A 25,033-nucleotide genomic window follows, 5' to 3' on the forward strand; every position below is an offset into this window, starting at 1 on the left:
TCTCATATACAGTTACAAAACCCAGACACTATTATGGATGTCCACAAGTACTTGCCGAGCAGAGCCGGATATAGCTGTAACCTGGGAGGCTCTGCTAGCATGACAAATACAGAGGAAGATGCTCTCAGCCAGCCATTGATCACAGGGTCCCCATGAAGGAGCTAGAGAAAGAACCCAAGGAGCTGAAGGGGTTTGCAGCTCCACAGGAGGAACAAGAATATGAGTCACCCAGTACTCACAGATCTCTCAGAGACAAAACCATCAATCAAAGAGTAAACATGGATGGACCCATGGCTCCAGATGCATAGGTAGCAGAAGATGGTCTTGTTAGACACCAAAGGGAGGAGAGACCCTTGGTCCTGAAAAGACTTGATGTTGTATTGTAGAGAAATACCAGGACAGGGAAGTGGGGAGGGTTGATAGGGGAGATGGCTTATGGGATTTTCGGGGTAGGGGGAGACTAGGAAAGAGGACAACATTTGAAATGTAAATAGAGAATATATCTTATAAAAAATGAGAAAAAAAGAAAGTAAAAAAATATTCCTATCAACTTCTCAAAAATAAAATAACAGGTAAGCTTTCTCTACTTTCTCTCCAATAACCATCTGGAGTAGGACCTGCTAGGAATGCATAGGCCATAGAAACAGTGGAGCTGCTGGAGCAGGATCCTTCTGATTACCATCTACACAGGGCAGTGCTATACCAAAGCCCTCTGTACACAGGTCCCGACAGAATAGAGCCAGTCTCCAAGGAGTGCTGACACAGGCTTACAGACCCACAGGAGGTTACAAGCTCCAGCCAGAGACAGCAAGACCGACTAAAACCAGAGATAAACAGATGGTAAAAGGCAAGCGCGAGAACCACACTAACAGAAACCAAGGCTACTTAGCAACATCAGAACCCAGTTCTCCCATCACAACAAATCCTGGATACCCCAAAAAAACAGAAAAGCAAGATTTGGATTTAAAATCACACTCATGATGCTGATAGGGGACTTAAAGAAGGGCATAAATAACTCACTTAAAGAAATACAGGAGAACACAGATAAACTGATAGAACCTCTTAAAAATGAAACACAAAAATCCCTTAAATAATTACAGGAAAACACAACCAAACAGGTGAAAGAATTGAACAAAACCATTGAGGATCTAAAAATGGAAGTAGAAACAATAATAATAAAAAGGGAGACAATTCTGGCAATAAAAAAACCTATGAAAGAGATCTGTTACATCTGTGCATGGAGTGGGGGTGGGGGTGGGGGCTGAGTGTAGCCTGTGTATGCTCTTCTGTTTAGTGTTTCTGTCTCTAAAGGCCACAAAGAGTCCAAGTTCGTTGACTATTGGTCTTTTACGAAGTTTTATCTTCTTTGGGGGCCCAATACCTACCTTCAACTCTCAATAAGAGTCGTGAAGCTCCATCCACTATTTGGATGTAGGTCTCTCCATCCCTCTGAGTCAGATGGTAGGTGGAGCCTCTCAGAGGACAGCCATGCTAACTCCTGTCTGCAAGCCTAATAGACTATCATGAGTAGTATATAGGATTGGTGCTTGACCATGGGATGGCCTCAAGTTGGGACATTTATGGACTGACCATTTACTCAGTCTCTCCTACATCCCACTTCCCTGCATTTCTTGTAGACAGGATAAATTTTGGGTCAAAAGTTTGTGGATGGCTTAGTGTCCCTATTGCTCCACCAGGATTTCCATAGGAAGTGGCCTTTTTAAGTTCCATATCTCTACAACTAAGAGTCTCAGCTAGGTTCACCTCCATTGATTCTTTGGAGCATCTTCTGCCCCAGGTCTCTGTCATGTCCTCTACGTGCTCCCACCTCCATACCCCTGTCAGTTGTTGGTTTCATTCATTCTCATGGTCATCTGGCTATCTCTCCTGTCCCTTCCCACACCTTGTCCTAAACTTCCTTATTACCTTCTTCATCCCCTTATTTAGTAGTAAGTGTTTAAGTTTACATTATAGTTTAAGCTTTGTGTTACTTCTATTTTCTTCATTACTGTGTGAAGAATAAAATGGGATTTTAACTCTAATGCTTCTTCTTTTATTAACTCGGGTGGCAGTCAGTTCCACTGCTGGAGGGATTGCAAGCTGGTACAACCACTCAGAAAATCAGTTTGGTAGTGCCTCAGAAAATTGGGCATAATAATACTGGAGGACCCTGATATACCAATCCTAGGCATATGCCCAGAAGATTCTCCAGCATGTAATAAGGATACATGCTCCCTATGTTCATAGCAGCCCTATTTGTAATAGCCAGACGCTGGAAAAACCCCCAGATGTCCCTCAACAGAAGAATGGATACAGAAAATATTTATACAATGGAATATTTATACAATGGTATATTTATACAATGGAATACTATTCAGCTATTAAAAACAATGAAGTAATGAAATTCTTAGACAAATGGGTGGAAATGGAAAATATCTTCCTGATTGAGGTAACTCAATCACAAAAGAACACACAGGCTTTCCACTCACTGATAAGTGGATATTCTAGACACAATTAACCCCTGGGTTAATTTGATCATATTTTCCCTCCCACTTGTAAATGGCATGCCAATCCTTGTCACCTGTCTATGAATCCAATTCTGTGGTAATTCTTTTGGTGTTTGTAAAAATGCCAAAGCTTGAAATGGACATTTCAACAAACAAACAAAAAAGAATAAGATTAAACACTGCCTAAAGGAAACAAAATAAACAAAAGTACCGCACTAAATACACAAAGAGAAAAATATATGAAATTAGTATTATGTTTTTCAACTACAACACAAGACATGACCCTTCTCTGGAATGTGAATGACCCGACCTCTACAAGTAGACTTTAAAAATCTGATTTTTCTCTTGTCAACAGACATGAATAGAAAAATATTTGCTTAGGGTTAGGACTTGGAGTCCATGTCCACTTCTAGTACTAGGATATTTTATGGCTTGTACCTGCGCATATATTATTCATGCTTCCAAAATCTATGTCTTCATACAATCATCAGTTCCTTTGCTTCTGGATAACAATACCTCTGTGAAGTAACCCACTACCTCTGTCGTTTACAATCAATCATTCTGCCTCCTTTTCACATGGAGCATTGAGGCTTCAGTGGTGTGGGTGATCTATAAAACTTGGTGCTAAAACAATATCCCAGGTCATAACATTTACTTATGTCATCCAATATGGAAAAATCAAACTGATAGTCAAACTGAGACTTAGTCCTATTGACCAGCATGAAAAAAGCTATAAAGTACTCTGCAAGCAACTAAAAGAAAAATAAGTGCTACTAAAGACTAATTGGAGCCAAACTGCCAATGATTCTTCCAGTTCCACACGTACATTTAGAAATAAACCAGGGATCCATCTAAAATACACCTACATACCTACGTCTCAAAAAATACTGAAGAAGAAAGAAAATATTTTGAGGGTTAATGAATTATAGAACTTATTGTGAGAATATGTTTTCTACAAATAGGAGCTATAAGATAAATTCTAACCCACATGTCCCCAAATGTGAGCTAAACAAGAAAGACATAAAAGAACATGCTAAACTGGATGGGGGAAATATCAAAAGGACTCAAGCCTACAATAAGTAAGACAGGCAAATAATTAAATCTGAAAATGGAAAAGGTGGCTATTCCCAGAAAAATGAATACAGGTATTTTACATATAATCTAAAAATATAATACTATGCACGTTTTAATATCATAATTTTTTCCTGTAATTTTGAGGACAGTTTGAATCAGGCTTTATCAAAATAACATAACACTTTGGAACAAAGATGCAGACTAAAAGTCCTGCACTGGAAGCCAAAATGGAGAAAACCTCCACAGCCACCATGTCCTTCCCTTTGGTGCTGTGGTAGACAGGAAAGAAGGTGATCCACACACTGCAGAACACCAGCATGCTGAAGGTTAGGAATTTGGCTTCATTGAATCTATCAGGCAGATTCCTGGCAAAGAAAGCCACAGTGAACTATCCACAGCCAAGGATCCCAAATATCCCAGGACAAAGTGGAATGCAATGACTGAGCCTCTGTTGCACACAATGGTGATCTGCCCATGTTCAGACTGAATATCTGTATCAATAAAAGGAGGTGATACTGCTAGCCATATTCCACAGAGAACATATTGGAGCAGGGTACAGAGGGGAATGACAAAGTTAGGTGCCCCTGATATCAACATTGATCTCATTCTTCTTCTTGGAGTAGTAATCTTGAAAGCCAGAACCACAGTAATTGTCTTCGCCAAGACAGTAGATAAAGCCACTGTGAAAAAGATACCAAATGTGATCTGCTGCAGGATGCAGGTACCCATGTTAGGATGCCCAATAAAAAGCAAAGCACAGAGGAAACAGAGTGTGATGGAGATTAGTAGGATGTAACTGAGATTGCGGTTGTTGGCCTTCACAATGGGAGTGTCACTGTATTTCACAAAAGTACCAAATACAAGACTTGCAAGTACAGAGAAACACAGGGATATGCAAGCAAGAGCCATTCCCAGTGGGTCTTCATAGGCCAGATAGGAGAGATGCCTTTTCAGGCAGTGTGTGTGCTCTGTGTTGACATACTCATCAGGTAGACAGCTCACACACTGTTCCAGATCTGCTTGAGAACATTAACAACAAACCTTAAGAAAATTTCCTCATTATACACTCAATCACTTAGTGTCTGTATTAATCAGAGGATATCACAATAAACATTTTGTTGTTCAGCAAAAATTCTCTTGTTTGATATTGTAGGGAGCTGCTCTGAAGCAGTTCATCCCTGGTAGTGTAACATACCACTTTCAAGATAAAAAGGGGAGAGAAGATACTCATTCACAAGAATTATCTCTGATATTGATAAAAGTTTTTAGAAATCATAATTTAAAAGATCTCAAATTGGTGAATTTATAAGACATTAAATTTTGAAGTATATAATCTGCTTTATGATTTTGAATTTAAAAGTTTTGAAAATGATGGGTCGTGAGTACTTATGAAGCTAGAATAACTTAATTTTTTATTATAGTATGAGAAAACTGTATGGCACCAAAAGGGGTTACATGTGGTTGTTTGAATGAGAATGACACACTTAGAGTCAGATTTGTCTGCTTAGTCACTATTGAGTACCACAATTTGAAAGGACTAGAAGCTGTGGCCTAGCTGAAGAAAATGGGCCAGTAGAGTAGGCCCTGAGATTTTAAAACCTCTACCAATCCAATGTTTTTTGTGGTTTTTTTGCTTTGTTTTGTTTTTTTTTATAATCCTGCTTCCTGAAGATGCGGTATAAAACTCTCAGTCACTTCTCTAGAAACATCCCTTCTCTGAAAACATGAGCAGACTCAACTCCCCAATAAAAAGATATAGGCTGACAGGCTGGATACATAAAGACGATCCATCTTTCTGTTTCATACAAGAAACGTACCTCCAAAAGAAAGACTTTAAATATGTCGATACTGAGTTGTATATTTTAAAGTAAATTTCATTAGTTTAATTTTTAAAAAAAACTAAAAAGGGAGTGAATCCCAGAGAGATGGCTCAGCAGTTAAGAGCATTTGGACCAGGGTTCATGTACCTGAACCCATGTGGGAGGTCACAGATGTCTTTAACTCCTATTCCAGCAGCTCTGATAAACTCACATAGAATAATTGCAAGCAAAGCAACAATGATCATAAAATAATATAATAATATATTTTTAACTTGAAAAAAATAAAAAATTAAAAAAATAAGTAAATAAAGTTTTGAACAGATCAGAAATTCATGGCACATGGGTAAACATAATAAAAAACTAATATACATTGAGCCAACAGGCAACATCAAATTAAATGGAGAGAATGTTGAAGCAATCACATTAAAATCAGGGGCAAGTCAAGGATATTCACTCTCTCCCTATCTTTTAAATATACTCTTTGAAATTATTGCTAGAATAGTTAGGCAAGAAATGTAGATCAATGAGATGAAAATTAGAAAAGAAGAAGTCAAGCTATTACTATTTGGGGAAAAGATCAAATACATAAGTGATCCCAAAAATTCTACCAGAGAATTTCTAAAGCTAATAAACAACTTCAGCAAAATGGCTGCATGTAAAATTACACTCAAACCAGTCAGTAGCTTTGTACAAATGCTTAACTTCTGAGAAAGAAATTAGAGAAACAAAACCAGTCACAATGGCCACAAATAATACAAGATATCATGGTGTAAATACAACTAAGCAAGTGAGAGATCTGTATGTCAAGAACAGAGTCCCTGACAGAGGGCAGACAAGAAGAATTCAGAAGACAGAAAGATTTCCAATGTTCACAGAACAGTAGGATTAACAGTGAAAATAACCATGTGATCAAAAGCAATCTGCAGGTTCAGTGCAATTCCCATCAAAATTCCAATGTAATTCTTCAAAGGCATGGAAAGAGCAATTCTCACCTCCATCTGGAAAACAAAAATCGTAGGATAATTGCAACAATTCTGGAAAATAAAAGAACTTCTGGGGTGATCACCATTCATGACTTGCAACTGTGCTACAGAGAAGTGGTGAAAAAGATCACGATTGATAAAAAGACATACCGGTCTGTCAAAGGCATAGAATCAAAGACCCAGAAATAAATCGCCAGTGATATACACTTGATATTTGATAAAGAATCCAAAACCATAAAGTGGAAAAAAAATCTTCAAAATTAGTGCTGATCTAACTGGTGATTTGCATGTAGAAAATTGGAAATCAATCCATATTTATCATCCTGCACAAAACTCAAGTCCAAATATATCAGAGACCAGAAAACAATACCACATACACTGAATCTAATGGAAGAGAAAGTGGGGAAATAGCCTTGAACACATTATTGGCACAGGAGGAACTTTTCTGAACAGAACACCAATGTCTCAAGAGTCTAAGTTCAACAATTCATAAATGGGACTTCATAAAAAACCTGAAAGGCTTTGAAAAGGCAAAGGATACCATCAACGGGACTAAAAAACATCCTGCATATTGGGAAAAGATCTTCACTGAACAAGGGTTATTATCCAAAAATACAAAGAACTCAAACATTTAGACTCCAGAGAACCAAATAACCCTATTAAAAATAGGGTATAGAACTAAATAGAATTGTCAAAACAGGCATCTTGAATGACTGAGAAGCACTAACAGAAATGTTCAATATGCTGAACCATCAGGGAAATGCAGCTCAAAACAACACTGAGATTTCACTTTAAAGCAACCAGAATGGCTAAGATAAAAAACTCAAGTGACAGCATATGTAGGCCCCAGATATGGAGAAAAGTGAACACTCCAGCAAGCCTGTACAACTGCTCTAGAAAACAATTTTTTTATTCGATATAATTTATTTACATTTCAAATGATTTCCCTTTTCTAGCCCCCCCACTCCCCGAAAGTCCCTTAAGCCACCTTCTCTTCCCCTGTCCTCCCTCCCCCCCCTTCCCACTTCCCCATTCTGGTTTTGCTGAATACTGTTTCACTGAGTCTTTCCAGAACCAGGGGCCACTCCTCCTTTCTTCTTGTACCTCATTTGATGTGTGGATTATGTTTTGGGTATTCCAGTTTTCTAGGTTAATATCCACTTATTAGTGAGTGCATACCATGATTCACCTTTTGAGTCTGGGTTACCTCACTTAGTATGATATTCTCTAGCTCCATCCATTTGCCTAAGAATTTCATGAATTCATTGTTTCTAATGGCTGAATAGTACTCCATTGTGTAGATATACCACATTTTTTGCATCCACTCCTGTTGAGGGATACCTGGGTTCTTTCCAGCATCTGGCAATTATAAATAGGGCTGCTATGAACATAGTAGAACATGTATCCTTATTACATGGTGGGGAGTCTTCTGGGTATATGCCCAGGAGTGGTATAGCAGCATCTTCTGGAAGTGAGGTGCCCAGTTTTCGGAGGAATCGCCAGACTGCTTTCCAGAGTGGTTGTACTAATTTGCAACCCCACCAGCAGTGGAGGAGTGTTCCTCTTTCTCCACACCCTCTCCAACACCTGCTGTCTCCTGAATTTTTAATCTTAGCCATTCTGACTGGTGTAAGATGAAATCTTAGGGTTGTTTTGATTTGCATTTCCCTAATGACTAATGAAGTTGAGCTTTTTTTAAGATGCTTCTCCACCATCCGAAGTTCTTCAGGTGAGAATTTTTTGTTTAACTCTGTACCCCATTTTTTAATAGGGTTGATTGGTTTTCTAGAAAACAATTTTATGGTTCTTCAAAAAGTTGGAAATAGTTCAACCTGAAGACTCAGCTATACCACTCCTGGACACATACTCCAAAAGATGCTCTACCAGGGATAGCACAGGGCTAGATGGTTTTAGTGCAGAATTCTAGCAGACCTTCAACAAAGAACTAATATGAACACTCTTCAAAATATTCCACAAAGTAGAAACAGAAGCAACACTACACCAAGCATTCTATGAAGTCACAATTTTGCTGATACCAAAACCATATAAAGATCCAACAAAAAAAGAGAATTTCAGAACAATTTTACTTATGAGTATCTGTGCAAAAATATACAAAAAATTCATGCCAACTGAATCTAAGAACACATCAAAACAATAATTCACCGCAATCAAGTAGGCTTCGTCCCAGGAATGCAAGAATGGCTCAACATATGGAAATCCATCGATGTCATCCACTACATAAGCAAACTCAAAGAAAAAAACACAAGGTCATTTCATTAGATGCTGAAAAATCATTTGACAACATTCAGCATCCCTTTGTGTTAAAAGTCTTGGAAAGATCAGAATTCAACACCCATATCTAAACATAGTAAAAGCAATATACAGCAAACCAGCAGCCAACATCAAACTAAATGGAGAGAAACTTGAAGCATAAAATCAGGGACTAGATGCCCTCTCTCTCCATATCAATTTAATATAGTACTTAAAGTTCTAGCTAGAACAATTAGGCAACAAAAAGAAGTCAAAGTGATACATAGTGAAAAGGAAGAAATCAAACTATCAGTATTTACAGATGATAGGATAGTATACTTAAGCGACCCCAAAAACTTTATCAGAGAAATCCTATAGCTGATAAACAACTTCAGCAAAGTGATCAGATATAAATTTACTTAAGCAAATAAGTAGCCTGCCTATACTCAAAGGATAAACAGGCTGAGAAAGAAATTGGGGAAATGACACCCTTCACAATAGCCACAAACAATATAAAGTATCTTGGTGTGAATCTAACCAAACAAGTGAAAGATCTGTATGACAGGAACGTCAAATCTCTAAAAAAAGAAATTGAAGAAAATGGAAAAATATCCCATGCTTGTGGATTGACAGGATTAAGATAGTAGTAATGACCATCTTGCCAAAATTAATATACAAATTTAAATTTGGGATTTATCAAAATCCCAACTCAATTCTTCATAGAGTTCGATAGAGCAATTCTCAAATTCATCTGAAATAACAAAACACCCAGGATAGCTAAAACTATTCTCAACAGTAAAAGAACTTCTGGGGATATCAGTATCCCAGACCTCAAGCAGTACTACATAGCAATAGCATTAAAAACTGCAAAGTATTGGTACAGTGACAGGCAGGTGGATCAATGAAATAGAATTGACGACCCAGAAATGAACCCACACACTTATGGTCACTTGATCTTTGACAAAAAAGATAAAACCATCCGCTGGAAAAAAGATAGCCTTTTCAACAAATGGTGATGTTTCATCTGACAGCATGCAGAGGAATGCGAATCAATTCATTCTTATATCCTTGTACTGAATGTATTCTTTTTTTGTTATTTGTTTTGGGTTTTTGTTTGTTTGTTTTTCAAGACAGGGTTTCTATGTGTGGGCCAGGATGTCCTGGAACTCATTCTGTAGACCAGGCTGGTCTCGAACTCAGTTATCCACTTGCGTCTGCCTCCGAAATGCTGAGATTTCAGGCATGTGCCACCACCGCCTGGCTTAAATTATTCTTAATTAATGTAAATACAGTGTATCTCTTGTCCTTTTGCTTCTTAACTGAGAATAGAGGGGACATATATAACAGTGTTTAGTGAGGCTAATAGTGCTGAATAGAGAAATAAAAGGGTTGTAATTCCCTTTCAATTAAAATATAGTTAGGTGAATTATTATGTGTATGTGGTATGCATAAAAGTGTATCCATGATTACATGATTGTAGGTATGAGTGATTTTGCATTTCAATATCAGAACATATATATTTTTGCATATATTTGACATTCAGAAGACAATCATCAAATCAGATGTATCTCCCCACTTTCCACTATTGAATGTATAGTCTTTTACTGTTCTCAACTATATATTCCAAGCTATATGTCAAGCAACAAAATACATATTACAAATCTTTCCTCTATCTCTCAGTAGGCTACAGAATAACACTACCACATCTTTGTGTGGATTTTTGGTTTTTGCACTCTTACTTAAATTCTGTCATAGTTAGTGCTTCCATTCTACAAGCTAGTTCATATCTTAAATACATTTCATTAAATAATAACAAGAGTCTGAGCCTCTAGTCTCTCTCAGGAACCAATTTGGTTTTCAGGATAACAAGACTGTGTACTGATCATGTTATCAATTTAAATTGTGCATAGGATAGAGGACAATTAGACATGTGTATAGAAATACTATGTACAAAATTTTCTGACAGAATAATAGCTAAAATATTTCCATTAAATATTCTTTGTAAAATATAAATTATGTAACCAACATAATATGAAAAAAATGTGTGATTATGGAAGATAGCACATGTTCATTTCAGGGTTAAGAATATTTTTGATATAAGTAAAACGATTATATTGAAATACATGTCCTATGTCTCCAGTTTCCTTTCAGACTCATTTAAATTTCTATTTTGTAAAAGACACTTCTGCACACAAACACATACCTGTCTCATTGGAAACCTCATTCTCTGGGCACTGAACACAATCAAAGCAGCAGTCTGCTGTCTGTTCCTGATGAAATCTCCTGAATCCAGGGGTACAGATCACACTGCATGTAGAGGTGGGAACCTGATGTAAATAAAGTATGTATAGATAACTGTGATGGCTTGAAATGTTTGACCCAGGGAATGGCACTATTAGAAGGTGTGGCCTTGTGGGAGTAGGTGTGACATTGCTGGAGGAAGTGTGTCATTGTGGGCATGGGCTTTAAGACCCTCATCCTAGCTCCCATGAACCAGTCTTCTCCTGTTTGCCTTCGGAACAAGATGTAAAACTCGTGACTCTTCCTATGTCATGCCTGACTGGATGCTGCCATGTTTCCCCCTTGGTAATAATGGGCTGAACCTCTGAACCTGTAAGTCAACCCAAATTAAAGGTTTTTCCCATAAGAGGTGCCTTTGCCATGGTGTTGTCCACAGCATCAAAACCATAACTAAGACAGTAACAATTGTGTGATAATACTCTTCTATTTTCATGCATTGTTTGCCAAATTAGGGTATCTGAGCATTTCATATAAACCTGCAATTAAATTAAAGGCCATAAAACATTGTGGAAGTATTTTCATATTCTAACTGTAAATGTTTGGATGAAGAGTTTAAAATTTACTTCTTCTTAAATTTAAGTGATCCACACAAACTATGTAGTAGAAAAATTGTTTTGAAAAGTTTAGAAATCAAAAAGGGAAAACGAACATTTGTTGAATGAAATGTGGGATGGAATAGTGAAGGGTTTGTTCAGTGTATAATCTTAGAGCAGGTGGTTAGAGACTCTTAGAGACATAATAAAATTAAAGTTACAATGAAAGGCTAAAATATACAAAAATGTTTCACTAAAAAAATTACATGGTGGCCCCATCTTCCTTCTGGTCCACACCTCTACTTGCAATCAGGATTGGGACCATTCTCCCAAGCCCACAGCTCTGCCTGTCTCTCAGGAGGTCTGCTCTCACAGGGAACAGCCAGGTGAGACACCCAGACCCCAATCCTCTGCCTGCTAGGACCGCAGCAAACCCAGATCTCTTATGTCTGCTTCATATTTTCAGAGCTCCATCTTTTTTCTGGTCCATACTTCTACCTGCAATCTTGAACTAATATCTTGCTGCCTAGCCCTGAGCTCTGCCTGGGAGGCCTGCTCCCACCTAAGAAAACCAGCTCCATCTTCTAGTCTACAGTGCTACCTGCAAACTAAGATCTGCACTCACACCCATGCCAACAGCTCTCTCCCTGGCCTGCTACCACCAAAGACTACACGTCTAAGCAGGTAACTACTCCCAGTTGGACTACCAGGCCATGCAACAAAGGAGATAACCAGATGACTAAAGAACAATGCCCTACTAAAATGGGGTACAGAATTAAACAAAGAATTCTGAACTGAGGAATACTCTATGGCCAAGAAACACCTAAAGAAATGTTCAACATTCTTAATCATGGGGGAAAAGCAAATCAATACAACCCTGAGATTCCACCTCACACCAGTCAGAATTTCCAGGATCAAAAACTCAGGGGACAGCAAATGCTGGAGAGGATGTGGAGAAAGAAGAACATTCCTCCATTGCTGGTGGGATTGCAAGCTGGTAAACCCACGCTGGAAATCAGTTTTGTCATTCCTCAGAAAATTAGACATTGAACTACCTGAGGACCCCAATATACCACTCCTGGGCATATACCCAGAAGATGTTCCAACATATAATAAGGGCACATGCTCTACTATGTTCATAGGAACCTTATTTATAATAGCCAGAAACTTGAAAGAACCCAGATGTCCCTCAACAGAGGAATGGATACAGAAATTGTGGTGTATTTACACAATGGAATACTAGTCAGCTATTAAAAATGAATGCATGAAATTCTTAGACAAATGGATGGGGCTAGCAAATATCATCCTGAGTGAGGTAACCCAATCACAAAAGAACACATATGGTATGTAGTCACTGATAAGTGGATATTAGCCTGAAAGTTCAGAATACTCAAGGTATAACTCACAGACCACATGAAGCTCAAGAAGAGGGAAGACCAAAGTGTGGACACTTTGATCCCTATTGGAAATTTGATCAAAATACCCATGACTCACAGGCAACTAATAGGATGAACATAGGGTCCCCAATGGAGCAGCTACAGAGAGGACCCAAGGAGTTAAAGCAGTTTCCAGCTCTGCAGGAGGAACAATAATATGTACCAACCATTACCCGCAGAGTTCCCAGGGACTAAACCACCAACCAAAGAGTACACATGAAGAGAGCCATTGTTCCAGCTACATATGTAGCACAAGATGACCATTTCAGACATCAATGAGAGGAGAGGCTATTGGTCTTGCGAAGGCTCCATTCCCCAGAATAAAGGAATGCAAGTCAGGAAATGGGGGTTTGTGAACAGTGGGAGAAGAATTGGGAAAGGAGGTTTTCGGTGGGGTAACGCAAAAAGGGAATTCCATTTAAAATGTAAATAAAGCAAGTATCTAATGAAAAATTAAAAAATAATAACTACCCCACACTCCCTCAAAGCAATGAAAGTATGTTCTACTCATCTGTGTGGGTGTTGATTGATGTGATATGGTGTATATACTGTATGTATTATATATATATATATATATATATATATATATATGTCATTATTTTATATCTTTAATATATGTAACATTTTAAAATTTGCTGTAGTGTTGCTGAAACTACAGCAAAACTTGTATTCTGCACACCAAGATATTAATCTTCCCATCCTTGGTAACATCCACATAGAATACATGATCATTCTTGTGGAAAACAACAACAAAAACAAAAAAAAATAGAAGTACACCAACAATCTGATCCATCTCTGAATATTTCAAGAATGGTCAGTTTATAAAGTAATCCAAGGCAGCTGGAACATTCTATCAATTAATAAAGCTCAACAAATCAATGCTTCCACAGATGGAGGACTACTCTGCTTTTAGTAGACTCTAGATTTCCCAAGACGGGCTCAGTTCATGTAATTTCATTCTGTTTAATAGAGGGGATTTCTCAAATACATAACTAAGGAATTTGATTTCTGTGTCTTTGAAAAACTCCTTGTCTTCATATATTCACACTTCAGAACAAATTTTTTTTAAACTGTGTCTGAATGGAAATTAAGAGAAGTTTGTCATTGGTGCTCAAAGGTTGCTTCAAGGATTTCTGTCACTACTTATCAGTTTTGAAAATATCATGTAACTTTGGTGAATGGATAAAACAGGAAGAAAAAGGTTCGTCAGAAGATTAAAATTTATGGGCCTTTACTCTACTATATCTTTCAATAGACCATACCGCAAAATAAAAGTTCTTTCTACATGTTAAGAATGTATCTAAGAATTGTTACCCCTGAGGTGAGTCCATTTTTTGGGATAAATGATAGAACTGTAAGGATATTTTACATAAGATTTATACTTTTGTGTATTTATTTCCTCTGTGTATCTACTAATTTTGCCTGAAGAGGTATATTATTTTAAGTTAATGTTAATGAAATAACTGGTAAAATGGTAAGCTCAGATAGTCTACAAAAGCTCACATACTTTTTCTGAGAATGTGTTCTACAAAATTACAAGCCTAAGTATACTGTGAGGTATACAAGCTTGAGGAAATTGGTAGTGGCATGTATCATTTGCAGCTGAAATATTGAAGCAATTTAAATATATATCAATTATAGGTTAACTACATAAGTTAAGTTACATGTATACCATGAAATATGGACAGTTTCAAAAATAGATTTAAGTGTGCTTTTATGCCCATGATAATACTATGAAATCAAGTTGTAGAACTATATGTAGTTTTACATATATACATTCATATAATTTGTTGAATTACACATACCAACACCATATGTACTTATATACATCATAAGATATTTTTAAAGAATAGAAATCTCATGGGAATTTTTAATCTTAGCCATTCTGACTGGTGTAAGATGAAATCTTAGGGTTGTTTTGATTTGCATTTCCCTAATGACTAATGAAGTTGAGCATTTTTTAAGATGTTTCTCGGCCATCCGAAGTTCTTCAGGTGAGAATTCTTTGTTTAACTCTGTACCCCATTTTTTAATAGGGTTGTTTGGTTTTCTGGAGTCTAACTTCTTGAGTTCTTTATATATATTGGATATTAGCCCTCTATCTGATGTAGGATTGGTGAAGATCTTTTCCCAATTTGTTGGTTGCCGATTTGTCCTCTTGATGGTGACCTTTGCCTTACAGAAACTTTGTAATTTTATGAGGTCCCATTTGTCAATTCTTGCTCTTAGAGCATACGCTATTGGTGTTCTGTTCAGAAACTCTCTCCCTGTACCGATGTCCTCAAGGGTCTTCCCCAATTTCTTTTCTATTAGCTTCAGAGTGTCTGGCTTTATGTGGAGGTTCTTGATCCATTTGGATTTGAGCTTAGTACAAGGAGACAAGGATGGATCAATTCGCATTCTTCTGCATGCTGACCTCCAGTTGAACCAGCACCATTTGTTGAAAAGGCTATCTTTTTTCCATTGGATGTTTTCAGCCTCTTTGTCGAGGATCAAGTGGCCATAGGTGTGTGGGTTCATTTCTGGATCTTCAATCCTGTTCCATTGATCCTCTTGCCTGTCACTGTACCAATACCATGCAGTTTTTAACACTATTGCTCTGTAGTATTGCTTGAGGTCAGTGATACTGATTCCCCCAGATTTTCTTTTGTTGCTGAGAATAGTTTTAGCTATCCTGGGTTTTTTGTTGTTCCAGATGAATTTGATAATTGCTCTTTCTAACTCTGTGAAGAATTGAGTTGGGATTTTGATGGGTATTGCATTGAATCTGTATAGTGCTTTAGGCAAAATGGCCATTTTAACTATATTGATTCTACCAATCCATGAGCATGGGAGGTTTTCCCATTTTTTGAGGTCTTCTTCCATTTCCTTCTTCAGAGTCTTGAAGTTCTTGTCATACAGATCTTTCACATGTTTGGTAAGAGTCACCCCAAGATACTTTATACTGTTTGTGGCTATTGTGAAGGGGGTCATTTCCCTAATTTCTTTCTCAGCCTGCTTATCCTTTGAGTATAGGAAGGCCACTGATTTGCTTGAGTTGAGAGGGTGTGGAGAAAGAGGAACACTCCTCCACTGCTGGTGGGGTTGCAAATTGGTACACCCACTCTGGAAATCAGTCTGGCGGTTCCTCCGAAAACTGGGTACCTTACTTCCAGAAGATCCTGCTATACCACTCCTGGGCATATACCCAGAAGACTCCCCACCATGTAATAAGGATACATGTTCTACTATGTTCATAGCAGCCCTATTTGTAATTGCCAGATGCTGGAAAGAACCCAGGTATCCCTCAACAGAAGAGTGGATGCAAAAAATGTGGTATATCTACACAATGGAGTACTATTCAGCCATTAGAAACAATGAATTTATGAAATTCTTAGGCAAATGGATGGAGCTAGAGAATATCATACTAAGTGAGGTAACCCAGACTCAAAAGGTGAATCATGGTATGCACTCACTAATAAGTGGATATTAACCTAGAAAACTGGAATACCCAAAACATAATCCACACATCAAATGAGGTACAAGAAGAAAGGAGGAGTGGCCCCTGGTTCTGGAAAGACTCAGTGAAACAGTATTCAGCAAAACCTGAACAGGGAAGTGGGAAGGGGTGGGTGGGAGGACAGGGGAAGAGAAGGGGGTTTGCGGGACTTTCGGGGAGTGGGGGGGCTAGAAAAGGGGAAATCATTTGAAATGTAAATAAATTATATCGAATAATAAAAAAAAGTATATACTAAAAAAAAAAATCTCATGGGAAATCTAAAGAGCAAGTTTTGTTTTGTATCCTTTTGTATTGTTAAAATATATTTTATTCACAACCATGTATATTGCAAAATGAAATTTTTAAAAATAAAAAACCATCAATCTCCCCCAGAAATAAATTTGTAATTACTAGCACCTTTACTAATATTATTTGTCACCATGCTGTTTAAATATTCCTGAATTATCTTCAACTGCCATGATTACGTGTTCATTAAACCCAGATAGGGTTCATGGCTTCCTGTTACATGTTCCCCCAAAGTCTAGTTCTCATGAATATATATATATATATATATATATATATATATATATGTAATGAGTAAATAGATTTATTGAGTTTGTAACCTAGTGTTGTGCTTATTAAAATTTATTTTTAAGGGTTATAAAAATGAAAACACAGAAATAAAACCACACACTTATGGACACTTGATCTTCAACAATGAAGCCAAAAATATAGAATGGAAAAAAGAAAGCATCTTCATTAAATGGTGCTGGTCTAACTGGCTGTTTGTATGTAGAAAAATGAAAATGAACCCATATTTGTCACCATACACAAAGCTCAAGTCCAGGTAGATTACGGACCCCAACAGAAAACCAGATACACAGAACCTATTAGAAGAGAAAGTGAGAAAGAGCCTTGAACTCATTGGCACAGGGGGCAACCTCCTAAACAGAACTCCAATGGCTCATGCTCTATGATCAAGAATTAATAAATGGGATCTCATAAAACTGGGAAGCATCTATAAGGCAAAGGATATAGTCAAGAAGACAAATTGGCAAACTAAAGAATGGGAAAAAAATCTTCACTAACCCCACATCCTATAGAGGGCTAATCTCAAGAAGCTAATCACCAGAAAACCAAACAACCCAATTTAAAAAATGGGGTATAGAACTAAACTGAGATTTCACAACTGAGGAATCTTGAATGGCTGAGAAGCACCTAAAGAAATGTTCTAAGTCCTTAGTGATCAGAGAAATGCAAATCAAAAAGACCCTGAGATTCCACCTTACACCAACCAGAATGGTCAAGATCCAAACCTTAGGTGACAACACATGTTGGAAAGATGTGGACAAAGAAGAACATTCTTCCACTGCTGGTGGGATTGCAAACTCTGGAAATCAATCTGGAGGTTCCTCAGAAAACTGAAAATAGATCTTCCTTAAGACCCATGTATACCACTCTTGGGAATATACCCAAAAGATTCCCTACCATGCCACAGGGGTGCATGTTCCACTATGTTCATTGCTGCCTCATTTGTGATAGCCAGAAGATGGAAAAAGTGTAGATGTCCCACAACAGAAGAATGGATACAGAAAATGTGGTTCATTTACCCAATGGAATACTACTAAGCTATTAAGAATAAGGACTTTCTTAGTTTTGCAGACAAATGGATGGAACTAGAAAATATCCTGAATGAGGTAACTCAGACCCAAAAATACATACATGGTATGTACTCACTAATAAGTGGATATTAGTCCAAAAAAGAAAAGTAGAGAATCCCCAAGATACAGACAGAACTCATAAGGTCAATAAGCTAAAGTCCCACTTGGGGGGAAGAACAAAGCAATGACAAGTGGGGAGGGAGGGAGGGATGTGGGATGGTAAATAAACAGGGTGGGGAGGGGGGAGAGGGCAACCTGATCTGAATTGGGGAAGGGAAAATGACTGACGTCCTGAGGGCCAGCCGAAAGAATGGAAACAGGCAGCCTCTAGAGACAAGAGGTTGGGGTGACTCTCCAGAATGCACCTGAGAGCTGGAAGGTGATTGACTCACAGGACTAAAGGGAAGGGCCTCAGATGAAATGCCTGACAGTAGGGAGAGGGACCTTAGAGAGCCTACCTCCAGCAGCAGCATCAAACGAGGGAGAGGGAGGTCTTCTCACAGTCATAACTCTGACCCATAATTATTTCTGTCTGAAAGAATTAGAGGAATCCATAAGTGGACAGGAGCCTGAGGAAAAGAAGGTCCAGTGACAGGCTCAAAGTGGGATCCAGTGCGTGGGGATGTCCCAAAGCCTGACACTATTACTAAAGCATTCACAAAATGTAAACTAGCATGACACCACTCAGGAAGTCCCAACAAGCAGCTGAAAGGGTCAGACACAGATATTTGCACCCAACCAATGAACAGAAGCAGCTGACCCCTGCTCTTCAATTAGGGAAGGCTGAATGAAGCTGAGAGTGACCCTGCAGGAGGACCAGCAATCTCAATTAATCTGGACCCCCAGAGATCTCTCAAAAACTGGACCACCAAACAGGCAGCATACACCAGCTGATATGAGGCCTCTAGGACACATACAATAGAGGACTTCCAGGTCTGTGTTCATTCTGAGATGAGGCACCTAACCCTCAAGAACCTGGAGACCCCAGGGAGTTTAGCGATCAGGTGGTGTGGGGGGTAGGAACATCCACGTGGAGACAGGGAGGGGAGGAAGTATGAGACGTGGAACAATCAGAGTGTGGAAATAGTTTAGATGGGTGAGGAATAAAATATGGAGGATATAAAAATAATTAATAAAAATTTTATTCAAAATATCTCCCAACCAAAAAAAAAGAAAAAAGAAACCCCAGGGCCAGGTATGTTTAATGCAGAATTTACCGGACCTTCACAGAAGATCTAATATTAATACTCCTCAAACTAGTCCACAAAATTGAAAGAGAAAGATCACTACCTAATTTATTCTCTGAAGACACAGGTACTCTGATATATAAACCACACAAAGACCCAACAAATAAAATGAACTTCAGACCAATTTTGCTTATAAATATTGATTCAAAAATCAACCCAAGCTGTGCCCACCCTTTCAGAGAAGAAGGGGAGGGAGAATGGAAGGAGAGACACTACTGTGAGGTGGGGACCAGGAGGGAGGTCAGAGATTGCCATGCAAAAAAATAAAATAAGGACAGATATTTAATTACAGATAATCTTGCTTAACAAGAAGTGCAATGAAGAGAGTGTGGACAAGAAAAGAGAAACTCAAATCATATGTAGCATATATTAGATCGCTGTGGTCCGTAGAACCATGTAAGGATAGTTGGGTATATAAAAATAGCCATATCTCCATCAGTGTGAAAATAAATTTGGGATTATACAGATATATGGTATTTTTCTAGAGCTACATACTGATAAGAAAAAAAACTGTCCTAGGAGTATACTTTTAATTTAAGAGACTTTATTCCTTAAATCAATTCTAGTTTACTGAAAACTTAGCAACTATACACAATGTTGTCAGAGTTTTCTAGAGAAACTGAACATGCATGTGGTAATATATTATATTACATTATATTATATTATATTATATTATATTATATTATATTATATTATATTATATTATATTATATTATTAATATGTATTATGTTATTAATTATATATGATATAACTCTTTATGTATATTTTTAGTATAATGTATATATTATATATAATTGTATAGTTTATAAATATTGTATATTGTAGATATTGTAAACATATTTATATTATATAAATATATAATACACTGTATATTATAATATATTGTTAAATACAATTTTATTCCCATGTATATATCCAAGGTTCATTTTCTCTTTTGCTCCTACATGATATTAATGCAGCCCATCTAATTATAGTTAGTTACCATGCTGAAACATAACCCTGAGGTAAAACCAATGTCTAGAAAGCTATGATAGACATTTGTCCATTCTTCTTATTATTTGTGCAATCCAAACAAAAACAATCCAACCATAAATTTGCTGTTCTCCCACAAATGGGTCAGCAATATTGCTAATAAAGGCATTTCAAAAATATAGAGCCATAATTTTATCATACTTTAAAAAACATTATTGTCAATTACTTCATAGTATCAAATAACCAGGCCATGTTCTAGTTTCTCCTATCATCTCAAATGAACTTGCCCAGCTGATTGGAGTCAGGGTCAGAGCCACACCTGTATCCTGTACTTCTAATGTCAGTATGGACTCAAGGATACTTACTTTATACTGTGAGCTACAGAAATGCCTCTTTATTTATTCTCTTCCTCCAAGTGTTCAAATTTTGGCTGTAAAGGGCATTATTTTGTTTGTAGTTGGGTACTATTTCTCTTTTATATAACCTCACTGTTATTTTATTAAATGTGTTTTACAGGTTTTACATTCTGCCACCATAAGGCACTCCAGATTCATCTTAAATAATGTGTGCGCTGGTCCTAAAATCAGTTCTTTCCCAAGCCAAGCAGGTTTATTCAAAATACTCCAGGCATGCTCATTGTCTCTGAGTTGACATTGCTTCAAGGTCCCCATGGCTGACAAAGCAAGGAAATATTTGGGACACTAGAGAGATGGTTCAGTAGTTAAGAGTACTTACTAGTCTTCCAGAGGACCTGAGTTAAGTTCCTCACATCTACATGGTGGCTCACAACCCTATGTAACTCCAGCTCCAGAGAACTTAACACTAGTGATCTCTGCAGGCACTGGTACTCACATGTATACACAGAAAGAAAGAAAGAAAGAAAGAAAGAAAGAAAGAAAGAAAGAAAGAAAGAAAGAAAGAAAGAAAGAAAGAAAGAAAGAAAGAAAGAAAGAGAGAAAGAGAGAGAGAGAAAGAGAGAGAAAAAGAAAGAAACAGAAACAAAGAAACAAAGAGAAAAAACATACATTAACATACATTTAAAACATAAATAAAATATATTGGTGTATACTCTGATAATATAATTACCAATAAATATAAAGAGTTACACCGTGGGAAAAAGTAAAAAAAAATAAAGTAAAATTACACAGTATACTTGATTCATTTATAAAGATGCATGCACAGAATCACAAAATTTCACAGTATATAACTAGTTACAAAACTTAATAGGCTAAAATTTTTTATACATGTTTTTGGAGTCTGAGGTAAGTTGCAGTTGCCTTTAAGTGTCCATGGAAGTCAGAGGCACTGGATCTCCAATATCAGGACTTACACCAATTTGTGAAAATCAAACGTGGGTGCTTGACTCTGTCACAAGACATGAAGTTGTTCTCTAACCCACTAACCCATGACCCAATGCCACAAAATTGTATAAAATAAACATGCAGAAAAGAATAAAATTTATACTGTACACACCGGTGTTTCTCCCATGGCCCACTTCAAGTCTTCAGATATGTGCAGTTGTTGAGTCTGGGGGAAATAAGGGAAGTAACCTCCTATTTTCACCTTTAGTCCAAAGCCTTGTGGGAAATTCCAGATGTTGAAAATCTCATATTCTACACACAGGTTTTCTCTTAGATTCATGTTCACCAGTTCTCCAACGGGATTAGTAAATACCCTCTTCTTCAGCAATGAAGCAATCTAAATGAGATGCATCATTAGATGATTACATATACCCACACACTAAAGCAAAGTGACACTGTGAATGTCCAATAATGTATAATATATTACAGGAAAGCAACTGTATTAAAGGTGTCCTACCTAGGGAAAAACAAGATACCTTATGGGTAAAAGAAAAAAATACTCCATATATATTTCATGACAGAAACTGACAGAATAAATGCTTACCAACTATTAAGTAGCATAATGACAGAGATGTGAACATTTAATAATTATATCAAAACAGTCACACAGAAGCCATAAGATTGGGAGATCTGGAAGTTGTTAAAAGGAAGACAGGGGGATTTAAAATCATGTAATACAGTACACGTTTATTTAAAAAAATAAATGTAATAAAAACAGAGTCCATATAATTGTGTATATTATTAATTGACATTTCATAAAATAATTATGCATGACAATGACCAACGTGAATTCTATTCCTTAAGAAAAAATTCTACTTGTCACTTGAAGATTTTATGATAAAAAATTCAAGTTACTATTTTAAATATTAAACTAATTTGGCAAAAATTGAGAAATATTCTAACAAAAGTAACTAATCTCCATATGAAAATGTTTTCATATATTGAATGTTAATGTTGCCCAGTCTATTTATCCACAAAATACTGATGTTAGGGAGTTTTAAGGTATAGAAATCCTGGTATTGCGAGAAGTCTCTGACAAATTTATACCAGCATTTCTGGAACCATTTAAAAATAACATAATTTAAGTATTATAGAAAGACCTACACATAAAGCCAGACACTCTGAAGCTAATAGAAAAGAAACTGGGGAAGACCCTTGAGGACATCGGTACAGGGAGAAAGTTTATGAACAGATCACGAATAGCATATGCTCTAAGATCAAGAATTGACAAATGGAACCTCATAAAATTACAAATTTTCTGTAAGGCAAAGGACACCATCAAAAGGACAAATTGGCAACCAACAAATTGGGAAAAGATCTTCACCAACCCTACATCAGCTAGAGGGCTAATATCCAATATATAAAAAGAACTCAAGAAGTTAGACCCCAGAAATCCAAATAACCCTATTAAAAAATGGGGTATAGAGTTAAACAAAGAATTTTCACCTGAAGAAGTTTGGATGGCTGAGAAGCATCTTAAAAAATGCTCAACTTCATTAGTCATTAGGGAAATGCAAATCAAAACAACCCTGAGATTTCACCTTACACCAGTCAGAATGGCTAAGATTAAAAATTCAGGAAACAGCAGGTGTTGGTGAGGATGTGGAGAAAGAGGAAAACGCCTCCTGGGGTTGCAAATTGGTACAACCACTCTGGAAATCAGTTTGGCAGTTCCTCAGAAAACTGGGCACATCACTTTCAAAAGATCCTGCTATACTCCTCCTGGGCATATACCCAGAGGATTCCCCAGCATGTAATAAGGATACATGCTCCACTATGTTCATAGCAGCCCTATTTATAATAGCTAGAAGCTGGAAAGAACCCAGGTATCCCTCAACGGAAGAATGGATGCAAAAAATGTGGTATATCTACACAATGGAGTACTATTCAGTCATTAGAAACAATGAATTCATGAAATTCTTAGGCAAATGGATGGAGCTGGAGAACATCATACTAAGTGAGGTAACCCAGTCTCAAAAGATCAATCATGGTATACACTCACTAATAAGTGGATATTAACCTAGAAAACTGGAATACCCAAAACATAATCCACACATCAAATGAGGTACAAGAAGATTGGAGGAGTGGCCCCTGGTTGTGGAAAGACTCAGTGTAGCAGTATAGGGCAAAACCAGAACATAGAAGTGGGAAGGGGTGGGTGGGAAAACAGAGGGAGGGAAGGGGGCATATGGGACTTTCAGGGAGTTGGGGGCCAGAAAAGGGAAAATCATTTGAAATGTAAATAAAAAATAAAAAACTAAACAAAAGAAAGTAAGATACCTTACCTTCTGAAAATCAGAGAATTCTCCTATGGGTTCTTCTGTTTCCTGAGACTCTACTTGTTGAAGAATGGCTTCATGGTAAGTGTGGGCCACAGCATACACAGCATTGTATAAATTGTAACCTTCTTCACTCAGAACCATATCAAAATTATGCTGGGATAACCATTCCAATGAAGTGTTGAAAGAATAATGATTCATTGAACTATAGTTGGTATTGGAACCTGAACAATTAAAAGAATTCCACTTCTGTCTCATTTGAGAAATATCTACTGGATATTTAGAAGTGTTCATTGTTTCCATAAAGTTTCTAAATTTAGAAATCACAACATGATGCTGTGCAAAAGTGAGAGTCCCATGGAAGGCATCAAGGCTGAAATCTCTTTTACGTGTGATGACATCCCATTGTGAGGTGGTGATCCAGATTCTCTGTACACCTAAATATACCCATCTTCTGAAGCTGGCTTCTAGGGTAGACCCCATTTCACAATAAATGATAACAACCTTTGCTAAAGATGTCATGATTCGAGTATCATATATTTCAGCCCTGGTCATGTATGTCTGCATGTTATCAGGGATCACATTCACAAAGGCTAAACAGACTACATGACTATGCATCTCTTCTCTTAAATCTGAGAGAAACTGAGTTCCCTGGTCATTATCCAAAATGAGCAACCCTATCCAGTTCCATGTAAAATAAACCATTACAGAAACCATGACATGGGGTAAACATGCATCCTTGTGTGCTATCTGGTAGACATGGGGAAACTGGACATTGTCATTCAGGATAGGATGAAATGGTCCAAAGAAAATCTGAAGAATGAAGAACAGAGGAACCAATGTGAGTAATATGATTGGATGGAAGTCCATTCTCAGCTATGAGTTGTGTTACTTACCTTCCAGAACTCCTACAAAGGACAATAAGTCTACCCTGTAAATGTTCTGTATTATTCCTATTGGATTCTATAATATTTATCTGAATATAATATTTATCTGAATGTTCAATAAAACATTTGCTTATTTTTCCAGTTCGTACATACTTGTGATTAAAGGAAGTGTTACTGTCCTGTCAATATCTGATTCCTTAATACTTTAGAATATATAAATCAGCACATCCAAACCCTTGCTGC

The 25,033-nt window shown here is 37.2% G+C and overlaps 1 pseudogene; it reads right to left on the minus strand.

Moving 5' to 3' along the window:
- Nucleotides 1-3,699: 3,699 nt before the first annotated feature.
- Nucleotides 3,700-24,773, minus strand: LOC127670572 (vomeronasal type-2 receptor 116-like; annotated as a pseudogene).
- Nucleotides 24,774-25,033: the final 260 nt, after the last annotated feature.

Source organism: Apodemus sylvaticus, chromosome 20, assembly GCF_947179515.1.
Source record: "Apodemus sylvaticus chromosome 20, mApoSyl1.1, whole genome shotgun sequence".
In the NCBI taxonomy this organism is placed as follows: domain Eukaryota; kingdom Metazoa; phylum Chordata; class Mammalia; order Rodentia; family Muridae; genus Apodemus; species Apodemus sylvaticus.